General features: G+C 39.3%; 1 long non-coding RNA gene across 1 annotated transcript in view; it reads right to left on the bottom strand.

Moving 5' to 3' along the window:
* LOC125461076 (uncharacterized) overlaps positions 1 to 22,964 on the bottom strand; it is a 121,988-nt gene extending 99,024 nt beyond the window's left edge. The window contains exon 1 of the long non-coding RNA XR_007249383.2: positions 22,910 to 22,964. This is a non-coding gene — a long non-coding RNA (uncharacterized LOC125461076). The remainder of the gene's footprint in view (positions 1 to 22,909) is intronic.
* Positions 22,965 to 27,143: the final 4,179 nt, after the last annotated feature.

Raw genomic sequence — 27,143 nt, 5'->3', positions numbered from 1 at the left:
GCATGAGGTATTGAAAGAATTTGGTAATAGCAAGAAGTTTGTACTGGAGCTGAAGTTTGATAAATCCCTAGGGTGTGATAGTTTATACTGCGATGTGAAGAAGGTGGCAATAGAGAAATAATGGATGCATCAGCTAATCTTCCACAGTTACATAGATTCAGGAAGGATTTCTGTAGATTGGAAGTTTGCAAATCTCATCCCGCTATTTAAAAAGGAGGAACGGAAAAAGAAAGTAAGCATAGATCCACCAGCTTTAAATCAATAATAAGGAAAATGCTAAGATCTATTATAAAGGATGCGATAAATGAAAATAGATAAAAATGGCCTGATTGACAAAATCAGCATAGATTGTGAGTGAAAAATTTTGTTGGACAAACTTTGGAGTTGTTTTGAGATTGCAATCAACAGCATTGATAAAAGGGAGTCAATGGATGTAGTACATTTGGATTTTCAGAAATGTTTTGATCAGGCTCTTCAAAGGAAGTTAATGAGTGAAAGTAAAGCACATAGTATATAAGTAATAATGTGCTATGTGGTTTAAGGATTAGCTAACAGACAGAAAACAGAGTAGGAATAAATGGCTCATTCTCATGTTGCCAGGCTGTGATGAGTGGGCTTAAGTGCTTAGGCCTCCACTGTTCATAATATAGATATTGACGAATTTGACTTGTGGATTAAATGTAATATTTTTAAATGTGTAGGTGATACAAAGCTAAGAAGGAATGTATGTTGCATGGAACATGCAAAACATTTTTAGGAGGATTTGGACAGACTTAGTGATTGGATAAGAACATGTCAAGTGGAATCTAATATGAAAAATGTTGGAAGAACAGGATATTTCTTAGAATCATAGAACCCCTAAGGTGTGGAAGCAGGCCAATTGACCCATCAGGCACACACTGACCTTCTGGAGAGCATCTCACTTTGAACCACCCTCCCACCCTCCCTACAACCCTGCATTCCCATAACTAATACACCTAGCCTGCACATTCCTAGATACTACTAGCAATTTAGTATGGCCAATCCACCTAACGTTACATCGTTGGACCATTTTACCATTCTTAAATGGTAAGAGGTTGGAAAATGTATTTATACAAAGGGAACTAGGTATTCTTGTTAGTGAATGACTGAAGGCTAACATGCAGTTCCAGCACTCTATGAGCAAGCCTAAAGAATAGAATGTTTAATGCAATGAGTGTGATTAAGTCTAATTTCAATTGCATAGGAGAGAGATAATGGGAACTGCAGATGCTGGAGAATCCAAGATAATAAAGTGTGAAGCTGGATGAACACAGCAGGCCAAGCAGCATCTCAGGAGCACAAAAGCTGACATTTCGGGCTTAGACCCTTCATCATTGTCCCCTTACAACCACACATCGACGAATACCAGTCACGTTTGGACATAGAGCAGTTTTTCCGCCGCCTTCGCCTCCACGCTTACTTCTTCAACCGGGAGCCTAACCCTTCCTCCACTGACCTCTTCACCCGCCTCCAACACAAGTCCTCCTCCTGGACACCACCCCCAGGTCTCCTACCCTCGCTCGACCTCTTCATCTCCAACTGCCGTCGAGACATTAACCGCCTCAACCTCTCCACCCTTCTCACCCACTCCAACCTCTCCCCCCGCAGAACGGGCAGCCCTCTGCTCCCTCCGCTCCAAACCCAACCTCACCATCAAACCCGCAGACAAGGGTGGCACAGTGGTAGTATGGCGTACTGACCTCTACATCGCCGAGGCCAAACACCAACTCTCTGACACCACCTCCTACCGCCCCCTTGATCATGACCCCACCCCCGAGCACCAAACCATCATCTCTAACACCATTCATGACCTCATCACCTCAGGGGACCTCCCACCCACAGCCTCCAACCTTATTATTCCCCAACCCCGCACGGCCCATTTCTATCTCCTTCCCAAAATCCACAAACCTGCCTGCCCTGGTCGACCCATTGTCTCAGCCTGTTCCTGCCCCACCGAACTCATCTCCATTTATCTGGACTCCATTTTCTCCGCTTTGGTCCAGGAACTCCCTACCTATGTCGGTGACACCACCCATGCCCTCCACCTCCTCCAGAACTTCCAATTCCCTGGCCCCCAACACCTCATTTTCACCATGGACATCCAGTCCCTATACACCTGTATTCCATATGCAGATGGCTTCAAGACCCTCCTCTTCTTCCTGCCCCACAGGCCCGATCAGTCCCCCTCCACCAACACCCTCATCCGCCTAGCCGAACTCGTCCTCACCCTCAACTACTAAGCTCTCTGATGAAGGGTCTAGGCCCGAAACGTCAGCTGTTGTTCTCCTGAGATGCTGCTTGACCTGCTGTGTTCATCCAGCTTCACACTTTAGTATCTTCAATTGCATAGGAACTTGGCTAGGCTGCACCTGGAGTACAAAGTGCAGTTTCTATCTCTTTATTTCAGGAAAGATATTATTGCCATTGAGGAAGTGCAACAAAGGTTCATTGAGTTTATTCCTGGGAAGGTGGGACCATTCAGTAAAGAGAGATTGGGCAAACTGGGGTGGTATTCTGTGGAGTATTCTATGGAAAGATAGTCTTATAAAATTAAAGAATACTTAAAGAGATAGATATGTAGATACAGGTAAGATGTTTCCCTTGGTTAGGGAGGTTAGAATCAAGGGGCACAATTTAAGTATAAGGAGATGCCATTTAGGACTGAGATTAGGAGAGGTGTCTTTGCTCAGATGGTTGTGACTATTTGGTATTCACTAACTGAAAGAGCTAACCCATCTTTGACTATATTTAATGTAGTAAGTGATAATTTTTTAATCAATGGAATTGAGTGTTATGGGGATAGCACGGGTAAAAGGAATTGAAGTGTTCGGTCAGCCATGATCATATTAAACAGCAGAGCAGGCTTGATGGTCTCAATGGCCTAGTTGTGGCCCAATATTCTGAAAACTCTGTGCTGGTTGGGGGTTTACTGAATATGAAGAAGAATGATAGAGCTTGGTAGAGGTCAGTCATCTCAGCTCTAGAATGTCTCTGCAGCAGCTCCTCAGGGTGATGTGCCAGAATCAATCAGTCTCAATTTCTTCATCAATGACCTTCTCTCCATCATAAAGTTGGAAGTGGGGTTGTTCACTAACAACTGCACAATGCTCAGCACCATTCATGACTCCTCAGATATTCAAGCAGTATATGTTCAAATTCAACCAGATCTGGACAATTTCCAGGTTTGAGCTGACGCATGAGAAGTGTAATTCATGTCACTCAAGTTCCGGGCAATGACCAAATCGAACAAGAGATTCTGACTGTCGCCTCTTGACATCCAATGGCATTGCTGAATCCTGCACTATCCACAAGTTGATCAGGATCGCCATTGTCCAAAAACAGAACTGGACTTGCCATATAAATATAGTGGCTACAAGAGAAGGTCAGAGGCTGGGAATCCTGCAGTGAGTAACTCAGCTCCTGACTCTTCAAAGCCTTTCCACAATCTACAATACGCAAGTCAGGAGTGTGATGGAATACTGTCCACTTGCCTAGGTGAGTGCAGCTCCAACAACACACAAGAAGTTTGACGTAATCCAGGACAAAGGAGCTCATTTGATATGCATCACATTTTCAAACATTCACTCCCTGCATCACTCACACACATGATGAGTACCATCTGCAAGATAGGCTGCTGAAATTTCCTTAAGCACATTTGACAGCACCTTCCAAACCTATGAGCTTTACCATCTGGAAGGAGAAGGGCAGTAGTTACATGGGAATAGCACTACCTTTGAGCTCCCCCCGAAGTCGCTCACCATCCTGGCTTGTAAAGATATTGCCATTTCTTCACCATCGCTCAGTCAACATCCTGAAACTTCCTCACTACCAGCATTGTGGCACTACCTAGAGCACATGGATGACAGGGTTCAAGAACACAATCCATCAGCACCATCGCAAGGACAACTAAGGAAGGGCAATAAGGACTCGTCCAGCCAGTGATGACAACATTCCGTGAATGAGTAAAAATATTAGGAAGGTGAGGGGATTCAGGTCAACCCTTTAGAATGGATCAGAAACTCCTTATTGAGAAAAACTTTTTAAAGGAATTCCAAGACTTTGGAGGTAGTAAATGTTAACACAGACTGGAAATTGGAATTGACAGCACAACCAGATAAATCATGAATGGTGGAGCAGAGCCAAATAGCTTAAAGCTGCTCCCAAGTTGTCTCTTCCTAAGAACAATGTTGGTTTAAAATAAAATGACTATTTCAAATGAACATAAATTAACTTAAGTGGTGAAATATTTTTTGAAAATACTTGTTCAAATGTGTCTGACACCGACCTAGATGGGGTGGCAAAATTAAAGATCACAGCTTGTAAACAAATACATAGGGAGATGTTGGATGAATATATGAATGAGCAGACTACAAGGCTGATGAAATTTAATACTGACAAGTATACACGAAGGAAGGTAAGATAAATGATGCATGTATCTATGAATGTGACTGAAATGCTAAAGGAAGAGTTGGAGGAGATGTCAAGGTCTTAAAACTCAATGCGCATCACTGAGGCTTGGCAGCATTCAACAAAGGCAATAAAATGTTGAACAATTACTTAAGATAGTGGACTACAGTCAGAAGTGCCGATTGAACTATATTCTACACTGGTTAGACTGCATTTTGACCACTATGTTTCATTCTGGTCATTCTAGTTTCAGGGATGCAACACTCAAGTGCTGAAGCTGATGCAGAACTGAATCATGAAACTGATCCCTAAAGACCAAAGGTCTATGATATAGGAGATGCTGAATTAATTTGGGCTTTTCATTCTGGAAAGGAAACAGCATATTAAGATAAAGATATGAAAATATAAATCTGGAACATAATGTTAAATGAATGTATATGAAGACACTTGTGAAATTCGTAAACAATATGTTGAGTACTAATATTCAGAAATAATTTTTTCACAAAGAAAGTAATTCATATCTGAGGTACAGTGCAGGAGACCACAACCCATTTAAGACATAATCAGATGTTGAAATGAGGGCATTCCAAGGTCTTTTTGGATAACCAACCCAAGCTGGACTGAATTGCTTCACTCATGGGCAATTATCTTGTAAGAGGTCCTTTCGAGAATGTTTTATGTTCAGCAGACTGGGTACTCAGGCCTTTGGTTTAATATCTTCTCTGTCAGACACTACTTTCAAAAATACAACAATAGACAAAAACAAAATGAATATTCAACCCTATTCAAGGTGAATTGTACTTGCAATTTTCTGATTGGAAACATATTGCTGCACTAGATGATACTGGATGGTTAATTTATCTGTGGTCAGCATGCTAATGTCAGTGCAGTATCTATGGCAGATAAATAATACTACATGGATGGAAATCATATACTTTCCTAGAATCCCTGAACATTAGTTTATGAGATGATCCATTTTCACACATGAGATCTGATGTTGGGAAGATAGCACTCTGCATGAGTTAACAAAGTGGGTAAATGGCATGCAGTGGATGGAATATGGTTGGACTTTCAAAAGGTGGTTGAAAAAAGTGTCATGCATTAGGCTACTTAACATGATAAGAGCCCCTGGTGTTGGAGGTAAATATTAGCATTAGTAGCAGGGTTGGCTAACTAATAGTAGACAGACAGTTGGAATACGGGCAGCATTTTCAGGATAGCCACCTGTAATTAGTGGAGTGCCCAGGGATCAATGATAGGGTCACAATTATCAACATTATACATTAGTGACTTAGATGAGCAAAAGTGAATGTATTATAGCCAAGTTTGCAGATAGCACAAAAAAGGATGGGAAGGCAAGTGGTGAGGATGACACAGAGTCTGCTGTTTGACAGAGAGAAGTTAAGTGAAAGGGAAAAAATTTGGCAGATGGAATATAATGGGGGTGAATGTGAGGTTATGCATTTTGTCATGAAGAATAGAGGAGATGAATATTATTTAAATCGAGAAAGACTGCAGAAACCTAATGAATATAGGGATTTGATAGTCGTTGACAATGATTCACAAAAACTAGCTTCAAGTTGAGTGAGCAACAGGGGTAGCAATGTGACGTTGGCCTTTAGTTTAAAGGGAATAGAGTATGAAAGTAGGAAGGTATTGTTAAAATTACACAAGGCCCTATTCAGACTATCAATGGAATACTGTGAACAGTTTTGGTCCCCTTATTGAAGGAAAAATATATTACCCATTGGAGGCTGTCCAGAGAAGGTTTTCTACATTGGTACCAGGTATGGAGGGAGTGGCTTGTGAATAGAGCTTGGATATATTGGACCTGTGCCCATCAGAACATAGAAGAATGAGAAACAACCTTATTGAAACATTTAAGATTCTTCAGGACCTTGACAGAGTAAATATGGAAAGGTTGGTTCCCCTTGGAGGTATGTCTTGAATCAGAGGTCATAACCTCAGAATAAGATGGCTCATGATTAAGACAGATATGAGGACGAATTTCTTCTTGCAGAGAGCTCTGAATTTGTGGAATTCTATTTCACAGAGGGCTGCTGGTGAGGGCTTGCCCCTTGGTTCTCCAGTCCTCCATCAGTTGCCAACAACTCAAATCATGCTCCCTGGTCAGTGACCACATGCAGCGCCATCAGGACCTCCTGGAAAGTGGGTGCCAATTATTCACTGTCCACTATGCCCAGGACAATTGAAACAAACCATTCAGGATTGGCAGTTTTTGACCAAGTGCACCAGTGGGCTTGAAAGATGGAGCTGGTGCCAGGACTCCAGGGAGGCCTTCTGTGTGGCCAATGCTTCCACCTATGGTGGGTGGGACAATATGACAAGTGGGGCAATGTGCAGGTGCGGCGCATTAGTAATGAGGTGTATTTGGGAATCTTGTGCAATAAAGCTTGCTAGAGTTTGCAGAGAGAAATCCTCCATGAAACTCTCACAAAACTAACATTCAGCCAACTTTGGTAAAATTCAGCTCTTAGAATGTTCTGAAGTCATAAATGTTTTAACTTGAGACCATGCTTGTTTAATTCGTCTTATATCTTTAGCAGAAGTGAATATTTCAGTTGACCAATGAGCTGTCAATGTCCTTTAATCAATTTTGTCACTGGATACTTTTCCATCTTGAAAAGTTGAATTACAAACCCATTTCTTCTGGCCTCACCCAAAGCAGTTCCCTAAAGACAAGCTGGGCTACATCTTTCAATGTCTGAGTTCATTGTTTCCAAACTCGATAATTACAGGCGTTCGTTTTCATCTCAAATGTATGAAGCATATCATACTGGTATGAATCAAAATAGGAGTAAGGATTTCTTTGTACATGACTGAACAGCTTTGATAGCAAAGTGTGGAGCTGGATGAACGCAGCTAGCCAAGCAGCATCTTAGGAGCACAAAAGCTGACATTTCGGACCAATTGATTTTTTATTTTACCTACGCCAAACATTAATATCTTGGGTATGTTAATTTCAGTTTAGATGATTCTTTTGTTACTTCACATTGATTTCATAAAGTTGGGCTAACATTTGTGGACAGCTGATTATTGTGGTTATTTTTATTCTACATTTCTTTTCTCCTTGTTAAAACCACTTCAGTCCATAAAATTCTCAGATAATAAACTCAGATGATAGAATTTGAATATCAATAGTTCATTTTCATCACTCTAATTATGGCACATCAATGCAAAGTACTCTGTGTGATATACCTGTTATGTCTCCTATCAGATGTCATACTACTGAATTGGTAACAATACAAAAGACCTAATATCACAAAATGTAGACAACACATTTCCCTAATTTGCATTACATTTCAATACACTGGTCAATTTTACATTCAGTTGGGAAGAGGGAAATAAGAAGTGACAAATACATTGTTGATGCTACACTGCGCACTCCTGAATATTTTCCAACTCTAATCATCCTTGTTCAGTGGAAGCTGGAGTTCCTGTCTTGCTTGTCTAGTGTCTTCCTGAAAGATTCTGGCATACATCATTATTGGATGAATAAGTTCTTGGTGAATCTGATAAATATTTATTGTTCACTATTCTATGCTAACAACATTTTGTCTAATTATTTTGCCTTAATCTTAAACAAATATATTCAGAAATTACCTTCTTGAAGGCAATTACTTGTTTTTATTTGCCACTGAATAAATATACCCCTTTAGCCCATTTGTCTATTTAATGTCTATATTAAGTTTTCTTAGACATTCTTAGAAGCATCTGGGAGCATCTGTGGAGAGTTCAAGAGTTGAATTTTCAAGTCCACTATGACTCTTCTCTGCTCATAGATGCTGTTAGACCCGTTGAGGCTTTTTCAGCATTTTGTGTTTGATTCAGATTTCCAGCATCAGCAGAATTTTGCTTTCATTCTTTTGTTCATCTTCCTTGCATGAGAATTCATCTTGTTGCTCTTCTCTGTGTATTTTATATACACGTGACATAAAACAGATTGACAACTCACACATGGCACACTTCACACATTGTCAATGACCCTTTATTTATTCCATGTTATAATCTTTGAATTCTTTATCTCACTGTTTTTTTAAACCCCGATGGTGCTTGCAAGGATTAAGAATTGATGACTAGCAAGGCTTCAAATTGTTTATGATCAAAATTATATTTGGAAGCGATAAATGATCACTTCTCAAATACTGTTATTGAATTCATGAAAACCCCAAGAGATTTAATGGGATTATTTAGCAAGTAACTAACCTATGTAGTAACATGTCCAATCATGTTAACATACCCAAGATATTAATGTTTGGCGTAGGTAAAATAAAAAATCAATTGGTCCGAAATGTCAGCTTTTGTGCTCCTAAGATGCTGCTTGGCTAGCTGCGTTCATCCAGCTCCACACTTTGCTATCTCGGATTCTCCAGCATCTGCAGTTCCCATTATCTCTGATCACAATATTAACCTCACTGCAAAGCCTTTTACAAGATCCCTAACCTGAAAAAGTTACCCCCCTCCCTCCAGACCAACCTCAGGGGATCTCTTTCCCACTGATCCATCTTCGGTCCGCCTCTCCCTCTCTCCCTATTTATTTCAGAATCCTCTCCCCATCCCCCTTTTCTGATGAAGGGTCAAGGCCCGAAACATCAGTCTTCCTGCTCCTCTGATGCTGCTTGGCCTGCTGTGTTCATCCAGCTCCACACTTTTTTATCTCGAATTCTCCAGCATCTGCAGTTCCCATTATCTCCGATCGCAATTGTGAGTGAGATTCTGTTTTCACTGCTTGTGCCAATAACTATATGAAAAGAAACAATTACCTAATGATTCAGTACATCATTACTGTCTCAACCTTTTCTGCTCATGCATAGCGGGGGAAGTGATGCATAGTTTACCATGTAATATCTGATCTGCTTTGTTTTTGCTTAGTCGGAAGGTAACTTCAGTTTTTTGTTAAAATCATGTTTTATGTTTTAACTGTACAGTATACTTTAGCATTTGAAACAGGCCGCAGTTCCTTTTTGGTTTTCCATGGTGGTGGCTCATGGTAGTGTGGGTTGCCTCTGAGGGATACAAGCAGGATTGCCTGGGGAGAGGGCTTTAATATGCCAGCAGCCGGCAAGAGGGGGAGATGGCAGCTAGTGGCTATGCCAACAGTGAGGTAAGGATACTCAGGCAGGAAGAATAGCCGGGAAGACAGCCAGAAGGCTATGTTCCAGTGCTGTAATGTCATTGCTGCCAGCTACACATACCTCGGCAGCCAGGGGCCATCTTTGTCTTGACATTAGTAGCACACGGTCAGACATAAGATATACAGCAAACCAGTGAATGCATCACCTTGCATGGCCTGGAATGCACTTTCTGACAAGAGCAGTGGAAGGAGATTCAATGGGAACATTCAAAAGGAAATTGGACATTTGTTTGAAATAGGAATGCTTGTCAGGGACTGGTACTAATTAGATAACTCTTTCTAAGATTAGACACAGGCAAGATGGACCCAATGACCTCCTTCGATGTTGTACGATTCTGTGATTTCATGGCAGGGAGATATCACTGGTCAAAAGGCGCACTGGGAAATCCTAGATGAGCCTTGTCGAAGTAAGATAGTAATGGGTCAAATATTCCCTAAGCAATCCTGGCAGGGGATCTCCCTGCTGACACTGTGACTGCACTTAATTGGCTCTCTGAAGCACACCTGCAATGAGTGTGAAAGCTCTTGTAAGACACCCCATGGGCTTTTTATTACTTAAATTTTCTTATTGTTTGCAAGAAGCTGAGCTCTCCTGAAAGCTCGCTCACTTAAAATTGATTCAACATCCAAGCTCAGTTGTTCATCAGCAGAACAGAGTACTCAAAACAGTGGTAAGATTAGCACTGGGAATGTAACTCCTGTAAATTTTTAGTAGAACTGTTGGATAATCAGGAACAAACATATGTATCACATGTCATTATTTGTGAGATTTGAACACTTGTGGTTTGATCGTTAAGTATTTTCACGTTAACTCAGAAAACTGTATGAAATAAAATTCTCAGCAGGCCTTCTACTTATCTCACATGCGCATCCCATGTGTTACTATTTATTACAATATCATCTGAATTAATTCCATGGTTACGAATCTTAGCTATGGCTTGATTCTTATGCTTTTTTAAAACCCAAATAGCATACTTATCATTTCATATGACAAAAGTGGACATCTCTTTAGCCTTTGGCAATTACCAGTACCTCGTCAGTAGATCAATCTTTGTAGCCAAATCACTGACATGGTCTCAAACCCAACTGCATGGAAGTACCATCTTTTTGTTTTAAAGTTACAATATAGAAATGGGACTGAAACTGAGCCTCAAGCTAATTTAGGTGAGACAGGTCTAAATTTTACAAGGAGCTACAAACATCTTCAAATAGATACTCTGCTCTTATTTTCTCCACCAGAAAAGAACTCCATGTTTCTTTCTGGGCCTTCTGATCCTGACCTATTCAGAAATGTTGCATGTATTGTTGTGTAGTTACCCAGGGCTAGAAGTCTTCCTTGTAACATTGCTTGGGTAAATATCCAGATAAGCAAGTCAGAAATGTCCAAAGTGTCCTCTTCAACACTAACTCAGAAGTGACGAGTTTTTTGAAGGGTTCAGAGTACAGAAGATTTGCACATTGGAAATTAAAGCTTCTTGAGTAATTCTCATGGAATCAGCGCAGCAAGACTATCAATGGGTACCAACAGATATCTTGGGTTATAAATTCGGTCTCCAACTATTCAAAGCTGAAAGATCTTGTCCATTGAGTTGTCCAATGGACTTGGTCCATTTTAACTTTTCTTAAAAAAAAATTCTTTGTTTAAACTTCTATTTGACACGACGTGGAGTATGGATCTGGGTGGCAATTTTCACATCATCATGATGCCCTAAAGTGCTTCATAGTCAATATATAACTTTAGAAGCATTGTTATGTTGAGATGATTGAACATTTCTACCTGTAATACTTCAATGATGATTTCAGAGGTTGCTTCAAATCAGGAACAAACATTAGCTGCTCCAAACAACCCAATCCTTATTATTTTTCCACTCTTAATGGCAGTACAGTATTCTGCTGCTTCCTGGAAACTGAAGCGCTTCAACTTCAGATTATAAATGCCTGCAGGTGGCAATAACCCCCATCAAGTTTTATACATCTCTCCATGACATCAGCCTTGCATACATCAAGTTGGGTGTAGAGGTCTGCTCAAGCTTATGCAGGTAAACATGTATTCCTTGACCTAGCTGTGGGAGTGCTGTTCTAAACATATAGTAAATAGTGACCCTTTACTCAGCACAATCAGGTAGCATCGTATAACTACACTTTAACAGAGCACAATGTATGAATTGGTTTTGGATAAGAGGCAATCTTAAGAAGATTGTGCATCCATACTGAAGACTCAAGGCCCAGAAATCAACTTAATGGGCAACATTGCATATCTCATTACATAAATGCTTAAACATTTTACTATAACCATGCAATCTGGAAACTACATGCAAAATGTAAAGCCACATCTTTATCAATTTTATATGTGAGTAATGCTGAAGTATCTTGGTGTTGTAATACAGGCTTCATCATTCATGGAAAAACACTAAGAATAAATGTATCAAAATCTTCAGGGTCACAAAATCCAAGCATCACATCAACAAATAATTAACAAATATGCAACTGATTGGTTTTAATGTTAGACTTTCACCGCAATGAACCACAGTTTAAAGAATCCTGCCTAATGGTGACCCAAACTGGTGGCGTTTCACAAATTGACAGAGATGAGGAGACGGGATTATCTTGAAAAAATTCACAGATATTTCAATCAGTTGGAAACATTTGTATGATATAAATGGAAAAGGGCAGCGCTCTTGTCCATGATTTTGAATCTACTAAAGCATCTTTCTGGATTGCGTTTGAATCATCGCAAAGGTATGATCAAGATATTGTGCACTAAGAAAGCACCTTTTCAACAGTAGAAACATTTTATATTCTTTTCTTAAAACACTCCATACTCCTGGCTGGTTCAAGATAATATCAGCAAGGGCTATTTCCTCAGCAGCTGATTCCCACTGACTATTAACACACAGAGCTCAGTACAAACAATTAGATAAATTGGACCTTCAATTCTATCCAAGTGTGCAAACTTACTGGCTGCTGCTGTTGAATGTTAATTAGAATTTTCTAATTCAGAAAATAACCCTGGTCTGATCCAATTGCAGTGAGGTTCACTGAGAACTGGTATTTCTCAAATAAATTACAGGCAACAAACCAAAGAAATTTGTGCTATGGCAGCAGATAATTACAGCTATGATTCTTGTACAGATGCATTTTATCATAAGGGGTGGAAATTCTGCTCAAAACATACTTGTAGCGATTCACATTGAGATTAACTGTAGTGTGTGAATGGTATTAGCACCCTGCTGTTTGCATTGGGAATTGGGAACAGAGTAATTCAGGCCTGGGCTTTTTCTCATTGACTATGGGTGAAAGAAACATTTAATTCCAAGTGCTTTCATCTTGTTTTTTTTAAAGACCTTGCAGTAACTGTAGGGACTGTTTTATTTTAAATCAGCTGAGTTGACAGCACTTCTACGTGAGTTGAGCTGATTTGAAACTCTATTTGATTCTTGTTCCAAAAGGAAGATTAGATGAATTCAAGTCTCTAAAACTTAACTTGAAGACTCAAAGGGCAATGAGCTTTTGTTTCCTTGTGTTAGATCACAGGTTTATTATATTGACACAGAGGTTACACCACACCCTCCTGACAAGTTGGAGTAACCTGTTAGTTTATCAGCTCATCCGATATGTGGTATAAAAATTGTGCAGAAAACAAAGGGTTAAGTGCGATGCACCGTTGTTGCATAGTTGAGCCTTGCATATGCTAAAGTATAGATATTAGTGGGTCATTTAATAGAGGTGCTCAAAAACGATGAAAGAGTTTGATGGAGTGCAATTGTTTCCTCTGGGAGTAAGTCCAGGATAAGGAGATGTAAATTTACCAGTGCCATTCAAGGTGATGCTAGGAAACGCTCCCAGATACCATAGAAAATGGACATCTGAAAGTTTCTTTGCTAACTGGAATTCTTGAGGATGTAATGAGTCGAGTTCATGAGGATGTGGAGACCAGTGGATGAAGTTTATTTAGACTTTTATAAGACTTTTGTCAAAAGTCACTCATAAGAAATTAGTGTGTAAAATATAAGTGTATGGGTTTGTGGGGAGCGTAATCATAAGAATAGAGAAGTGGAGAAGGGTTCAGAAGAAGGGTCATTGGACTCAAAACAGGCCAGAAACAAAGAGTAGGAATACTCTTTACATGGCAGACAGTGACTAATAGGGTACTGCAGGGACCAATACTGGGACCATGGCTATTTATGATATATATGAATGATTCAGATGAGGAAACCAAATGTAATATCTCCAAATTTGCATGTATCACAAAGCTGGGTGGAAGGGGGAGCTGTGAGGAGAATGCTGAGATGTCTCAGTGTGATCTTGGACAAGCTGAATGAGTGAGCAAATGCAGAGCAGATGCAATATAATGTGGATAAATGAGAAAGAGGTTCTCTGTGTGGAAGCAAGATAAAGAAGGCAGATTGTTATCCGAAGTTATAAATTTAGAGATATTGATATGCATGCAGACCTGGGTATTCTTATATTCCAGTCACTGAAGGTAAGTATGCAAATGTAGCAGGCAGTAAAGAAGGCAAATGGCCATATTGGCCTTTATAGAAGGCGAATTTGCGTAAAGGAGCAGGGATGCCTCACTGCAATTCTATTAGGTCTTAGTGAGGCCATATCTGGGATATTGTATACAGTTTTGGCCTCCTTATCTGAGGAAGGAAGATCTCTGTATTGAGGGAGGGCAGCGAAGGTTTACCAAATTGACTTGTGGGAAGCTGGATCTGATGTATGAGAAGAGATTGAATTGATTTAAGACTATATTCACTGGAGTTTAGAAGAATGAAAGATGGAGTTCAGAACCATGGGTCAGTCTAAGGGTATGTGGTAAACCATTAAGGACTGAGATGAGGATAAATTTCTTCAGCCAGAGAGTGGTGAGCCTGTGGAATTTACTACTATGGAAAGCAATTAAGGTGAAAACATTGTATGATTCCAAGAGGAAGTTGGACATCGTGCTTGGGGCTAAAGGAATCAAAGTATATGAGGGGAAAAAGCATGGTGATCAGTCATGATCTTAATGGTCCAGCAGTCTCAAAGGGCCAAATAGCTCACTCCTGTTCCTAATTGCCATGTTTCTAAACAAAAATTGAAGCTATATCAATTTTAAAATTCCAAAATTGAGATTAATAGATTTATTTTAGGGGAGGGAACTAAGGAATATGGAGGTAAGGCAGATTAACCATGTTTAACTGCACAGTAGAGCAGCTTCAAGGAGTTTAATGGTCTATTCCTGTTCGTAGGACACTGGATTTCCAATGCACACCTCCCCAGTGGTTAGAAATGTGTGCAAAAACAGGATTCTTAAAACAGCCTTTTTTCTAAAATATTCTGATAATGCTTATCTCATCTGTGCAGTCTTGTTCTCATTTTTTCAAAATAACACTAGAGGCATCTTGGTGGAATTTGCAGCAAAATCCATTCTTTACTGATAGCACTATTTAAATAAGCCATGTCCATAATAAAAAAAATGTAATTACACTTTTAGCTTTGTCTTCATTCTGACATTTTGACTTGTATGTTATTATCTTCCATTCATTAAAAATGCAATAAAATCCACAGTTTAAATTAAAAAAAACCCTGTAGATCAAAATGAACCACACAAACTAACTTGGTTTCATATATTTCATCACATTATGGTATTTCATTCTGACAATATTATACTCCTGTGCTAGTTAATTCTTTTCAAGTTTTAAAAGTGCTCCAGGGAGAAATTGGTTTCATTTTGCTCTTTTTCTGAGCCTCAAATTTGAGCTATCTTTGTCTGAAGGCGGCACATTTGTTTGCATTGTTTCAGCTTGTTTAATTTCTGAATGTAATATTTTATACATACTTTGTAATAAGATCAGTTGGGATATTGATTTTGCTCTCCTTATTGTAATGCTCATGGGCCATCTGTAGAATAAATCCCCAACAATTTGCCCCAACAATATATCTTTTAGTTCGCGTTTTAAACATAAAACTTGTCTTGATTCCCAGTACATTATCTGCTGATTGCTTTCGCAGTTCCCAACTCCAATGTGCTGATATTCACCATTGATCATGGATGAAGGAGCAATTTTCATTTTGTACAGCTTTCAGCCAGTGATCTTATAATCTTTCTATTGGTACTTATTTTAAAATAAGGTGCATTTATGGAGCTTGTGGTGCAACTGTAGGTTAATAGTTCTACAACTGTTTTTCTAGACCAATCAACTGAGGTTTCCTTTTGGGAGCAGTGCCCATTTGAATTCATGAGGGCTAGGATTAAGATGTACAGACCTACCTTTTATGTAAAAGCATTATGGCTATCAGATGGAATAGCTTCCATTCTATCAATCTGAGTAAATTTAAACCTAGGCTTTTGGCACTAGTTTCTCATCCAGCAAGAGGAATACATACGGTCATAATCCAATGATAAGGATTTCAGTTGAATGGAGAGAAAGAATCACTCAATCCATGATACCTACTGGTTAATGATGCCAATGTTAGTAGCATTTGGGAAACTTAAGTAAATGTTGTATTGTCTTCCTTCTATCTCTCTTGATGTAACAAGTCTTTTAATAAAACTTTCAGGACAACATCCTGGACTCTCATATCTCCATCTGTATCTGAATGGAGGTGGAGAGTTTTTAAAATGCTGGGTGGGACACATCTCCAAAGTTTCTGGCATCCATTCCGTCCTTGTGGGATTGTTATGGCCCTGCCATAATGATATGAGTAAGATCACAGTCAGTGACCCTGCTGTTGCCTCCTCTATTGGAAGGGTATGATTCCATACCTTTGCAAATTTGATGGAATTAGGTACGATAAGTTGTTATTATCTCTTCAAGAGAGTCTTAATACTATTTAGGATACCTACACTGGAGTCAGGAACCTTTTGAAAGGCGCTCACAAATATTAAGTTATAATATTAAATATTTTGTGTAAAACATATCTAATTTGGCTTTAAAATGTTCTTTGGGCACCTTACAGAAATATTCCTGAAAGACAAATGACTGCAACTGCAGCCAAAAGCAGAAATACATACTGTATTATTTAAAGAGTCAGTCACAAAGGTCACTAAACCATTCAAACTTCCAAGACTATTCATTGAATCTTCAAAAAGTGTAAAATCTCAAGGCTTCTGTGGTGTTGAACAGGAGACAGGAAGAAAATCACAAGGAATTCCAACATAATGGACTTTGTTTTATGGAATGAAGAGTCGATGAAGTTAACAGTTGTAGCCACTTTTTGATTGTGATACAATTCAGAGAAAGCACTGTACCGCATCCAAACACGGTCACAACTATAATGACGTATGAATGAAAAAATTCTGTACATTTTCATGCAACAATTGATGATAGATCTTTGTTCATAATAAACAAGTGAGCCAGTAAATTGAACAGCATTGTATTATGGTTTCTTTGTATATTGATAACACTTAAATGAAAGGAATTCCTTTGAATACAACGGGAAGATATCTGGTAGATACTATTGTCAAATAGAAAAGCGTTCTGATCAAAGACAACTTTTCTTGTTTTTCTTTTTGCACGAAGTCTCAGTTTTCTTGAATGACAAGTGGAAAATCACAAGCTAACAAACAACCAGAGTGCTTTCAATTTACCCTGTCCTTAATAGGTGTACATCCCCAAGGTAGTACAAGATCACAGGGGCATTTCTTGGAACCTAATTATATGGTTAATTTAGAAACCATTTAATCCTTCTTTTAAAAAAATACCCTCTAATCTAATTTGTTCTTGAAAGGCCATTGCACAAAGGAAGTATGTGCTTTTCCCACCACATGGGTCATTAAATTTGTGATGGAGTTCAGACATATTAGAGCACTTTCGAAAAGTGGAGAATGTGCTCTTCTTTATTCTAGAGCATGGAGAATTCACTGTTAAAGTGTGTACAGACCCCTGTGGTTTATTTTTCACATTGCTTCAATATCCTTACATCTGCTGTTCTATGAAGCAATCTTCCAATATTCACTTGGTACAAAATCAATCAGCCCTATAATACGTAGAACTCCCACACAGCTGTCAAAATAAGCATAAAAACTTTCAAATTCCTGTTGAAAAGAAGTCCAATTTTCAAAACTCATAAAACTGTCAATTAATGATATCACGACATCCTTAGGGAAGGTCCTGTAAATACTTCTTAATCTGATAAAAATAAACAAGCAAGTGTTTGAAAACATTTTAAGGAAACAAAAAGTTATTCAAAACTCAAAAGACGCCAATTATGGCTGTGTAAACAATACCCTACAGAGCTGAATCCATTGAGATGGTTGGATCTAAGTGAAGCATGTATAATGAAATCCTATTGTGTGCTTGTGTCAACGAAAACCTCTAAAAGCCTCTAAAATTGAATATATTGAGTCTTTTTTTAAGGATGTTGAACAAATGACCATTTTTTTAAAAAAAGAGAAGTTATAATGGGGAACAAAAAGATGGCAGATCAATTAAATATATATTTTGATTCTGCCTTCACAATGGAGGATACAAATAACATTCCAATAATGTTGATAAACACAGTCTAGTGAGATGCAGAAACTGAGGTAAATCAATATTAGTGGGGAAATGGAAATTGATGGGATTAAAGGCTGATAATTTACATCCCAGCGTACTTGAGGAAATAGTGAGTGCATTGGTGGTCATCTTTCAAAATTTTACATGCTTTGAAACAGATCCTGTAGTCTAGAGGGTAGTTAATGTAACCCTACTATTTAAAAAGGAGTTACAGAGAAAACATGGAATTATACATGGTTAGCTTGGCTTTACAAGTGGGTAAATGGTGGGTCCTTTATGAAAGACTTAATAACAGAGCACTTGGAAACATTGATGATAGGACAGAGCCATGCTTGATAAATCTACTGAAATTTTTCATGGGTGTAACTGGTAGAGTTGCCATGGGGCAGCTAGTAGATGTAGTTTACTTGGACCCTCAGAGGGCTTTTGATAAGGTCCCATGTAAGAGACTAGCATAAAAAATTAAAGCGCATGGGATTGGAGTAGTAAACTGACAATGGATAGAGAACCGGTTGGCTGACAGGAAATACACAGCACGAATAAGTGTTTTTTTCTCACAGTAATTGTGCTTGGACCCCAGGTTTTTGCAATATATATTAATGATTTGGATGAGGAAACAAATTGTGCTATCTCCAAGTTCGCAGAAGATGCAAAGCTGGGTGGGAGGATGAACCGGGAGAAGGATGATGAGATATCTCAGTGCGATTTGGACAAATTAGTGGGTGGGTAAATGCATTGCAAATGAAAAATGATTTGAATAAATGTAATGTTATCCACTTCTGTAGCAAAAACAGGAAGGCACATTGTCATCTGAATAGCAATAGACTGTGAGGGGAGGTGCAATGAGACTGAGGTGTCATTGTACACCTTTCACTGAGAGTAAGCATGCAGGTGCAGTAGGCAGTGAGGAAAGCAAATGGAACGTTGGCTTTCATAATGAGTGGATTTGAACACATAAGCAGGGATACCTTGCTGCAATTGAAGAGGGTCTGGGTGAAACTACACTGGTTTCCTTATCTGAGGAAGGATGTTCTAGCAATGGACATAGAATAGTAAAGATTTAGCAGACTGATTCCTGGGATGGCAAGTGATCAGTTAGCCTCATTGGCTGGATACCTAGTCTGTGATACCAACAGCGTGGATTCAATTTCTGTACCAGCTGAATTTACCATGAATGTTCCACCTTCTCAACCTCATCTGGTAAATCTCAGATTAAATTCACCACCAGTTATCTCTCTCTAATAAGAGGCCAATCCTGTCAGATCATGGCAACTTCAATTTTACCTTACTGAGGATGGCAGGGCTGAGAGACTGGATTAAGGAGTAAATTCACTGGAGGTTAGAAGAGTGAGGGGGCATCTCAGGGAAAAATATAAAATACTAACAGGGCTACACAGGGTAAATACATGAAGAATGGTCCCAGTGACTGAGGAGTCCAGAAGCAAGGGCCACATTCTTAGGATAGAGGGTAAACCATTTAGACTGAGGTAAGGAGAAACATCTTCACCCAGAGAAAGGTGAGCCTGTGGAATTCTCTGCCACAAAATTGCTTGAGGTCAGAATATTGAAAGTTTTCAAGGAGTTAGATATAGTGCTTAGTGCTAAAAGGATCAAAGGCTATGGGGAGAAAATGGGAGCAGGGTACAGATTTGGATGAGCAGTTTTGATCACAGTGTATGGTAGAACAGGTTTGCAATGTCAAGTCATCTATTCCTGATTCTATTTTCTATGTTTCAATGTTTACATTTCTATCAATCAAATAATTCAGCCGTCTGGTATGCATGAGTTTTCTTTTCTGAACATTCTTCCAGATGGCAACTTGTCAAAATCGTTGCTATAAGTTATGTACATCGCACCAAGTGGGCTACCTCACCAACTCTCCCTGTTACAATCTTAGAAGATTCAAAAGTGTCATTGTGACAAGATCTTCCCTTATCAAATTCATACTGACTGTCTTTGATTAATTTGCGCCCATTAAAATGACAAGAAGATGTTTGAAGAGACACTACAAAGTATGTTTTTACCCGTTGCTGAAGTTAAGTTGAATCACCTAAAATTCCTTTTTCTATTCCCCCCTTTTTTGACAATGACGCAACCTTACAAATTCCCCAGCACCAGACATACAGAGAGAATTCGAAAATGATGGCCAATCCTCTACTATTTTCACTCTTGCTTTTCTTAGCAGCCTGATATACATTTCACAGGCCTAGCAACCTATCTATTTCAAAGGCTCCTTCATATTCTTTGCTCACAGTATTTTTACCATGCAATACTGCACATTTTTCTCCTTCGCCAAAATGTCTGCATAATCCCCCATGTGTAAAAACAGACACTAAGTATTCATTCAGACTATGCCCAAGTTTTTCACCATTACACCAAATCATCTAAATGTTTCCAGTTGAACCTACTCTCTCCTACTCTCTGTCTGCTCTCTCTCTGTTTATAAAACATTTTTGGAATTTCTTTGGCTTTAGTTTCCAATGTGTTTTCATGCCCTGTCTTTGCTTTTCAACTCTTCAATATCTTAAATTCACCCCTGTACTTTCAAAACCAAGCCACATTTTCAGCAGTACTAAGCGTCTGTATTTGATGCAAGATTTCCTTTTTTGGCTAATTCTACTTTTTCACCGTTTAACATCTATATTTGGGAGTCCACCCAGTTTCTTTCTGGAACATATATGTTCTGAACTTTTCACCATCTTTTCCTTGAACATACATAATTGCACTGATCCCATTTCCCTGGTGTAGCCATTTCCAGTTCAGTTTCGCTTGTCAACTTCACAAAACTGAGCTTTCCCTAATTTAAAATGTGTTCTCTCAGTCTGTCATTGTCCTTTTCCAGAACTACAGTAAAACTAATTGAGCTATGATTAATCCAACCAAGATGCTCTCCCACTAATACCTCTTTCATCTGTTTGGCTTCTTAAGACCGTAGATCTACTAGCAGAAGCAGGCCATTTGGCCCATTGAGTCTGCTTTCCATCCAATTAGCTCATGGCTGATCTGATAACCTGCAAATCCACATCCTGCTTTATCCCCATAACCTTGATTCCCTTAATGATTAGAAATCTGTCTAACTCAGCCTTGAATACATTGAACAAACCATCCTCAACAGCTCTGTGTGGCAAAGAATTCCACAGATTCACCACCTTCTGAGAGAAAATCTTTCTAATTTCTGTCTTAAATATTCAACTCCTAACTCTGAGATTATGCCCTCTGTTCCTAGATTCTTGCCACAAGAGGAAAAAACTTTTCCACATCAGCCCTGTCCATCTCCCTAAGAACTTTACACATTTCAAAAAGGTCTTATCTCATTCTCCTAAAACTCTGAAGAGTATGAGCCCAAACTATCGGCTTAGTGAGCCAATTTCTCCAATGTCTGTATATGTCACCTTAGATTATGAATGAAAACTGTTCACAGTATTCTATCAGTGGCTTGACCTGTGCCTTCTTTAGTTTTAGCATGACCTCCCTATTTTTATATCACATTCCCTTTGACATAAAGCTCAACATTCCATTTGCCTTTCCAATTACCCACTGGACTTGGAAACTAGTATTAAGGACAAACACTAGCCTATTGGGCAGTAGCATTCCTGGACAAATATCCTCAGATCCTGCTGTGCTACGGCTTTCTGTTATCTTTTACTCTTCCTGCTGAAAAGCAAACTCTCAGATTTTCCCGCATTATATACTATCTGCCGTCTTTTGCCTGCTTACTAAACATGTCTATATCCCTCTGTAGATCGTTTGCCTTCCAACTTGGTGATAGTACGTTCATTTCTTATCTACATGCTACTGGTGTGGTTTCTCCTCTTTAGCCTATGAAGTGATGGGAACCAATTTCCAAATAGCTTTGGTTCACTGTGCACGATGTATCCAAATGGCAACTAACATGCAAAACAGTGAATAAACCTCATTATTGTTGTGTTTTACAAACTTGGTGATAGTACGTTCATTTCCACCACCCAAGCCATTAATATATATTTTGCAAATAATTGCAGCCTCTGCACTGATCCCTGTGGCACTCCATCAGAATAAGATTATCATCATGACGATGGCACCTTTATTCTCATCCTGTCTTATATTATTCAGCTAGTCTCTGTCCATGTTAACATACTACCATAATATCATGAGCTCATCTTATTATGTAACCTTATGCGTGATAACTTATCGAGTGCCTTTTGGAAATCCAAATATATCACACCCACAGGCTTGTCTTCAGTTGCCCTGCTTGTTACCACCTCAAAGAACTGTAACAAATTTGTCAGGTGTGATTTCCCCTTGGTGAGGCGATGCTGACTCTGCTTATTGATATTATGCGTTTCAAAATTCTCTGCTATCACATCCTGTATAGTAGTCTAACATTTTCCCATGGACAGATATTAAGCACTGAATGGCCAGCCCCAAAATTATACTACTCACATTGTTCTCAAGCTTTTGGATGTACTGTAGAGAGACCAGCTGTTGTTCACGCTTCAGAACCTGCAGTCAAAGCTCCTCCAACAACATAACTTCATATGCTTGGTTCCCCAGGATATAAGTATATTGGAGTCTCCACATGAAACAGACTGAAACCTTTAGCCTCAACAGTAAGAAGTTAAGGTGTGATTTCCCTGTTAAAATTTCCTCTCTGCACTTTAGCTGCATGAAACATAATGCACAGATCTACCATATGTGTTGTTTATCCAATCAGTTTAGTTCTGTCAATATTAGTCTGGAGAGACAGGAATCTTGCATGTTGGATTTTGTGATCAGATCTTCATTTTCAATTTTATGATTAAACAGAATTCAACATTTCATAAACCAGATTGAAAGGAACATTGAAGGAACATTGAAATCTCACCTCTAATAGAGAATTACAAACTGCTATTTTGTGAAGCTTTCTGTGTGGCAATTGCTGAACCAGTTCTGTGATAGATTCACAGTGTTAATGTGCCAAACTCACTGGTGCATAGCTATTTGTGCTGGCAGCATTCAGGAGAAATGCAAGCATGTTCGTTCTGAGAAAATCCAGTTCCAGGGATTCTCATTTTATCAAAAAGAAGTCTAGCAGCAAAAGTAATCTTTTCACATTTTGTCTCACCCAAAAAAAAGTACAACCACACCGTAAGTGCCAAGAAAATGTTGTATACTTCCAGGTTGGAAACAACACAACAATAATGAGGCTTATTCACTGTTTTACATGTTAGTTGCCATTTGGATACATCGTGCACAGTGAACCAAAGCTATTTGGAAATTGGTTCCCATCACTTCATAGGCTAAAGAGGAGAAACCACACCAGTAGCATGTAGATAAGAAATTGTAAGCTCACGTCTGTAGTCTCAACTATTCATTGCTGCTGTAACTTTATGATAATACGTTTTAAAGATTTGTATTTTTTCCAAATGCTAACAACAGAGTTTTCTTTTAAAGTCAGAGAAAATATTGTGAAAATTCACATACAAAAACTTTGAAAAGTGCAACAAGCAGGGAGGAACTAGTAATGTTAAAATCATGCCATGTTTTATTTTTCAGAACTCAATGATAAATTTAAGGAGGCTCCACAGCCAAGAGAAGCAGCAATGTCCTGGAAAAGAGTAAAAAAGCAGCATTTCACAGATGAGCAGGAGAACAGAGTAGATCTTGAGTTCATCCCAAATATGTTCTGACTGTTGGAAATCCACAGCAGGCCATACTGCATCTATATATATTGAAAGAGCTTAGCTTTCAGGTTGATAAAATTTCATTGGAACTGGAAAGTGTTACATTCATTTTTTAATATTTGTTCATGGGATGTGGGCTTTGTGGGCTAGGCCAGCACCAATTTCCCATCCCTAATTGACCAGGGTGCAGCTAAAAATTAAACACGTTGCTGTGGGTCTGAAGTCACGTATATTTTCCTTTTGTATTGTTTTGCCCATGCTATTTGTTAAAGGCATGAACAAATGGGTAGCCAGCTGGCATTTATAAACATAATTCTAAACATGTGTATTCTAGAGATCCACCCCTGAAAACAGAGAAAGCTTTTGCCTTGTGAACAGATTGAAATTGTCAAAACTGTATCTCCCACACGTTATGATATACAAAGGTGTTCTTATTGCAGAGATGGGCTACCACGCCAGCTAACGTACAACCTTGGCATCCTCTCAATGTTCTCGAGGCCTGGAAAAGAGATTGAAAATGGAAAGTCACAATCTGAGATAGCAACAAAAAACCAAATTGGAATGATGCAGCTGAGAGGCAAACTGTGGATTCTTAGGTAGGAACTCAGCTGACTAAAATCGGGATGAGATTAGTAGCAGGTTCTATAACTTGGTTAATTCAACCTCACACGTGAAATACATTGTTGTCGAATATGATCTGTTCAGATTCTTACTTCCGAACTCAAATCTTCTTGCAATGAAGGCCAACATACCATATGCCATATATCACTTGCTGCCCCTGCCTGTTTACTTTCATTGAGTCTTGTACAAGAACACCAAGATTCCTTTGTACAGCCAGACCTTCCACTACATCACGATTTAAATATACTCTGCCTTTCTATTTTTCACACCAAAGTGTATAACTTCACATTTATTCATATTATCCTGCACGTACCATGTGTTTACCCACACACTGAACCTATCCAAATCACCCTGAAGCTTCGTTACATCCCATTCGCAACTCAGTATCCCAACTAAATTTGTGTCGTCCACTCTATAGCCTCTTATGCAGGACTTATGATAAGCCTTCTTCAAATTCAAATACACCACTTGCACTGATTGTCCCTGTTCTGTTCTTCCAGTTACATCCTTAAAAAACTCCAGAAGGTTAGCTCTGCATGATTTCCCTTTCATAAAACCCTGATGGCTTTGTCTAATTATGTTAATGCTTTCCAAGTGTTCTGTTGTCATGTCTTTTATAATAGACTCTAGCATTCTCTCCAGTATTGATAATAGCCTAAATGGTCTGGAATTCTTTTTCTCTCTCCCTCCTTTTGTAAATTGTATGGCTACATTTGCCACCCAACAATCTGTAGGGAAAGCTCCACAGTCTGTAGAATTTTAGAAGGTGACTACCAATGCATATAATGTTTCCGGGCCCACATCCCTTAGTACCCAGGGATGCAGATTATCAGACCCTGGGTATTTGGTGTCCTTAACCCCATTTATCTCCCTAGCACTCTTTTTTTTTATTAATACTGGTTTTCTTCAATTCTTCAATTCCTTCCTCTCACTTGGCCCTTGCTTCTCTTACATTTCATGCACAAAGTTGTTATCTTCTTTTGTGAAGACAGTCCAAAGATGTGTACTCAATTCTTCTGCCATTTCTTCAATCCCAATTATTATTTCCTCTGTTTCTGGCGGTGAAACTAACAGTGTTGCTTCACAATCTGATTTTCCATTGTGAGGTGGTGAAGTAACTGTTAAGGTATTAGTGTTCATTTTAGCATGAATTTTGATGTTTTCCTTTGTCTAGAGCTGGTTGAAAGCAGACTTCTCAATGCAAAACCCTCTTGTGTCAGATTTAACTAGACCTTCCATGTGATGCAGGGATTTGAAAGCTTTTTTTTCTATTCATTTGTGGGACATGGACGTCACTGGCTGGCCAGCATTTCTTGCCCATCCCTAGTTGAGAAGGTGGTGGCGAGCTGCCTTCTTGAATTCCTGCAGCCCTCCTGCTGTGGGTTGATCCGCAATGCCATTAGGGAGAGAATTCCAGGATTTTAACCCAGCAAGAGTGAAGGAATGGCAATATATTTCCAAGTCAGGATGGTGAGTAATTTGGAGGGGAACTTGGAGGTGTGGTGTTCCCATATGTCTGATGCCCCGTCCTTCCAGGTGGAAGTGGTCGTGGGTTTGGAAGGTGCTGTCTGTGGATCTTTGGTGAATTTCTGCAGTGTGTCTTGTAGATAGTACACACTGCTGCTACTGAGTGTTGGTGGTGGAGGGAGTGAATGCTTGTGGATGTAGCACCAATCAAACGGGCTGCTCTCTACTGGGTAGTGTCAAACTTCTTGAATATTGTTGGGGCTGCACACATCCAGGCAAGTGGGGAGTGTTCCATCACATTCCTGGCGTGTGCCTTGCAGATGGTGGGCAGGCTTTGGGGAGTTGCGAGGTGAGTTGCTGGCTGCAGTATTCCTAGCTTCTGGCCTGCTCTTGTAGCCACTCTGTTAATGTGGTGAATCCAGTTGAGTTTTTGATCAATGGTAACACGCAGGATGTTGATATTGGGGGATTCATTGATGGTAATACCATTGAATGTCAAGAGCCGGTGGTTAGATTGTCTCTTATTGACGATGGTCATAGCCTGGCATTTGTGTGGCACAAATGTCACTTGCCACTTGATAGCCCAAGCCTGGATATTGTCCAGATCTTGTTGCATGTGAACACAGACTGCTTCTGTATCTGAGGAGTCACGAATGGTGCTGAACCTTATGCAGTCATTGGTGACCATCCCACTTCTGACCTAATGATGGAGGGAATGTTATCGATGAAGCAGCTGAATATGGTTGGGCCTAGGACACTGCCCTGAGGTAATCCTGCAAAGATATCCTGGACCTGAGATGATTGACCACCAAGAACCACAACCATTTTCCTATGTGTCAGGTACGACTCCAACCACCCAAGAGTTTGCCCCCGGTACTCAAAGAGTCCAGTTTTGCTAGGGCTCCTTGATGCCATTCTTAGTTGAATGCAGCCTTGATATCAAGGGCTGTCACTGTCACCTCACCTCTGGAATTCATTTCTTTTGCTAAAAAAAGTTGCAAAAAATACAAACATGTGATTAACCTAGGCTATTTATGATCCAAAACTGTTGTGTATTTTAAAAAGAAAAAGAATTTAGACACAGAAATATATAAGTAAATACAGTTTTCTTTGGGATTTCTCCGCCTGTCCTCTGGCTGTGCCATTGTCAAATGGTACTGATATGTGCAAAATGCAAAACTTTGACAAAATGTGATTTTTTTTCTCAGTAATATTTTGAAATGTAAATGTTTTCATGAGAACTATGCTTCTATGGTTTAGTAGTGAAGAAATATATGGTATGTGATTAGTTTTTTGAGGAATAATAAAATGTCAAAATTGTCCTGTTTTGTTAGGACAGGAGCAAAT

The sequence above is a fragment of the Stegostoma tigrinum genome, chromosome 18, assembly GCF_030684315.1.
Source record: "Stegostoma tigrinum isolate sSteTig4 chromosome 18, sSteTig4.hap1, whole genome shotgun sequence".
NCBI lineage: Eukaryota > Metazoa > Chordata > Chondrichthyes > Orectolobiformes > Stegostomatidae > Stegostoma > Stegostoma tigrinum.
Note: the sequence above shows the minus strand (reverse complement) of the source record. Positions and strands in the feature narration are given on the sequence as shown.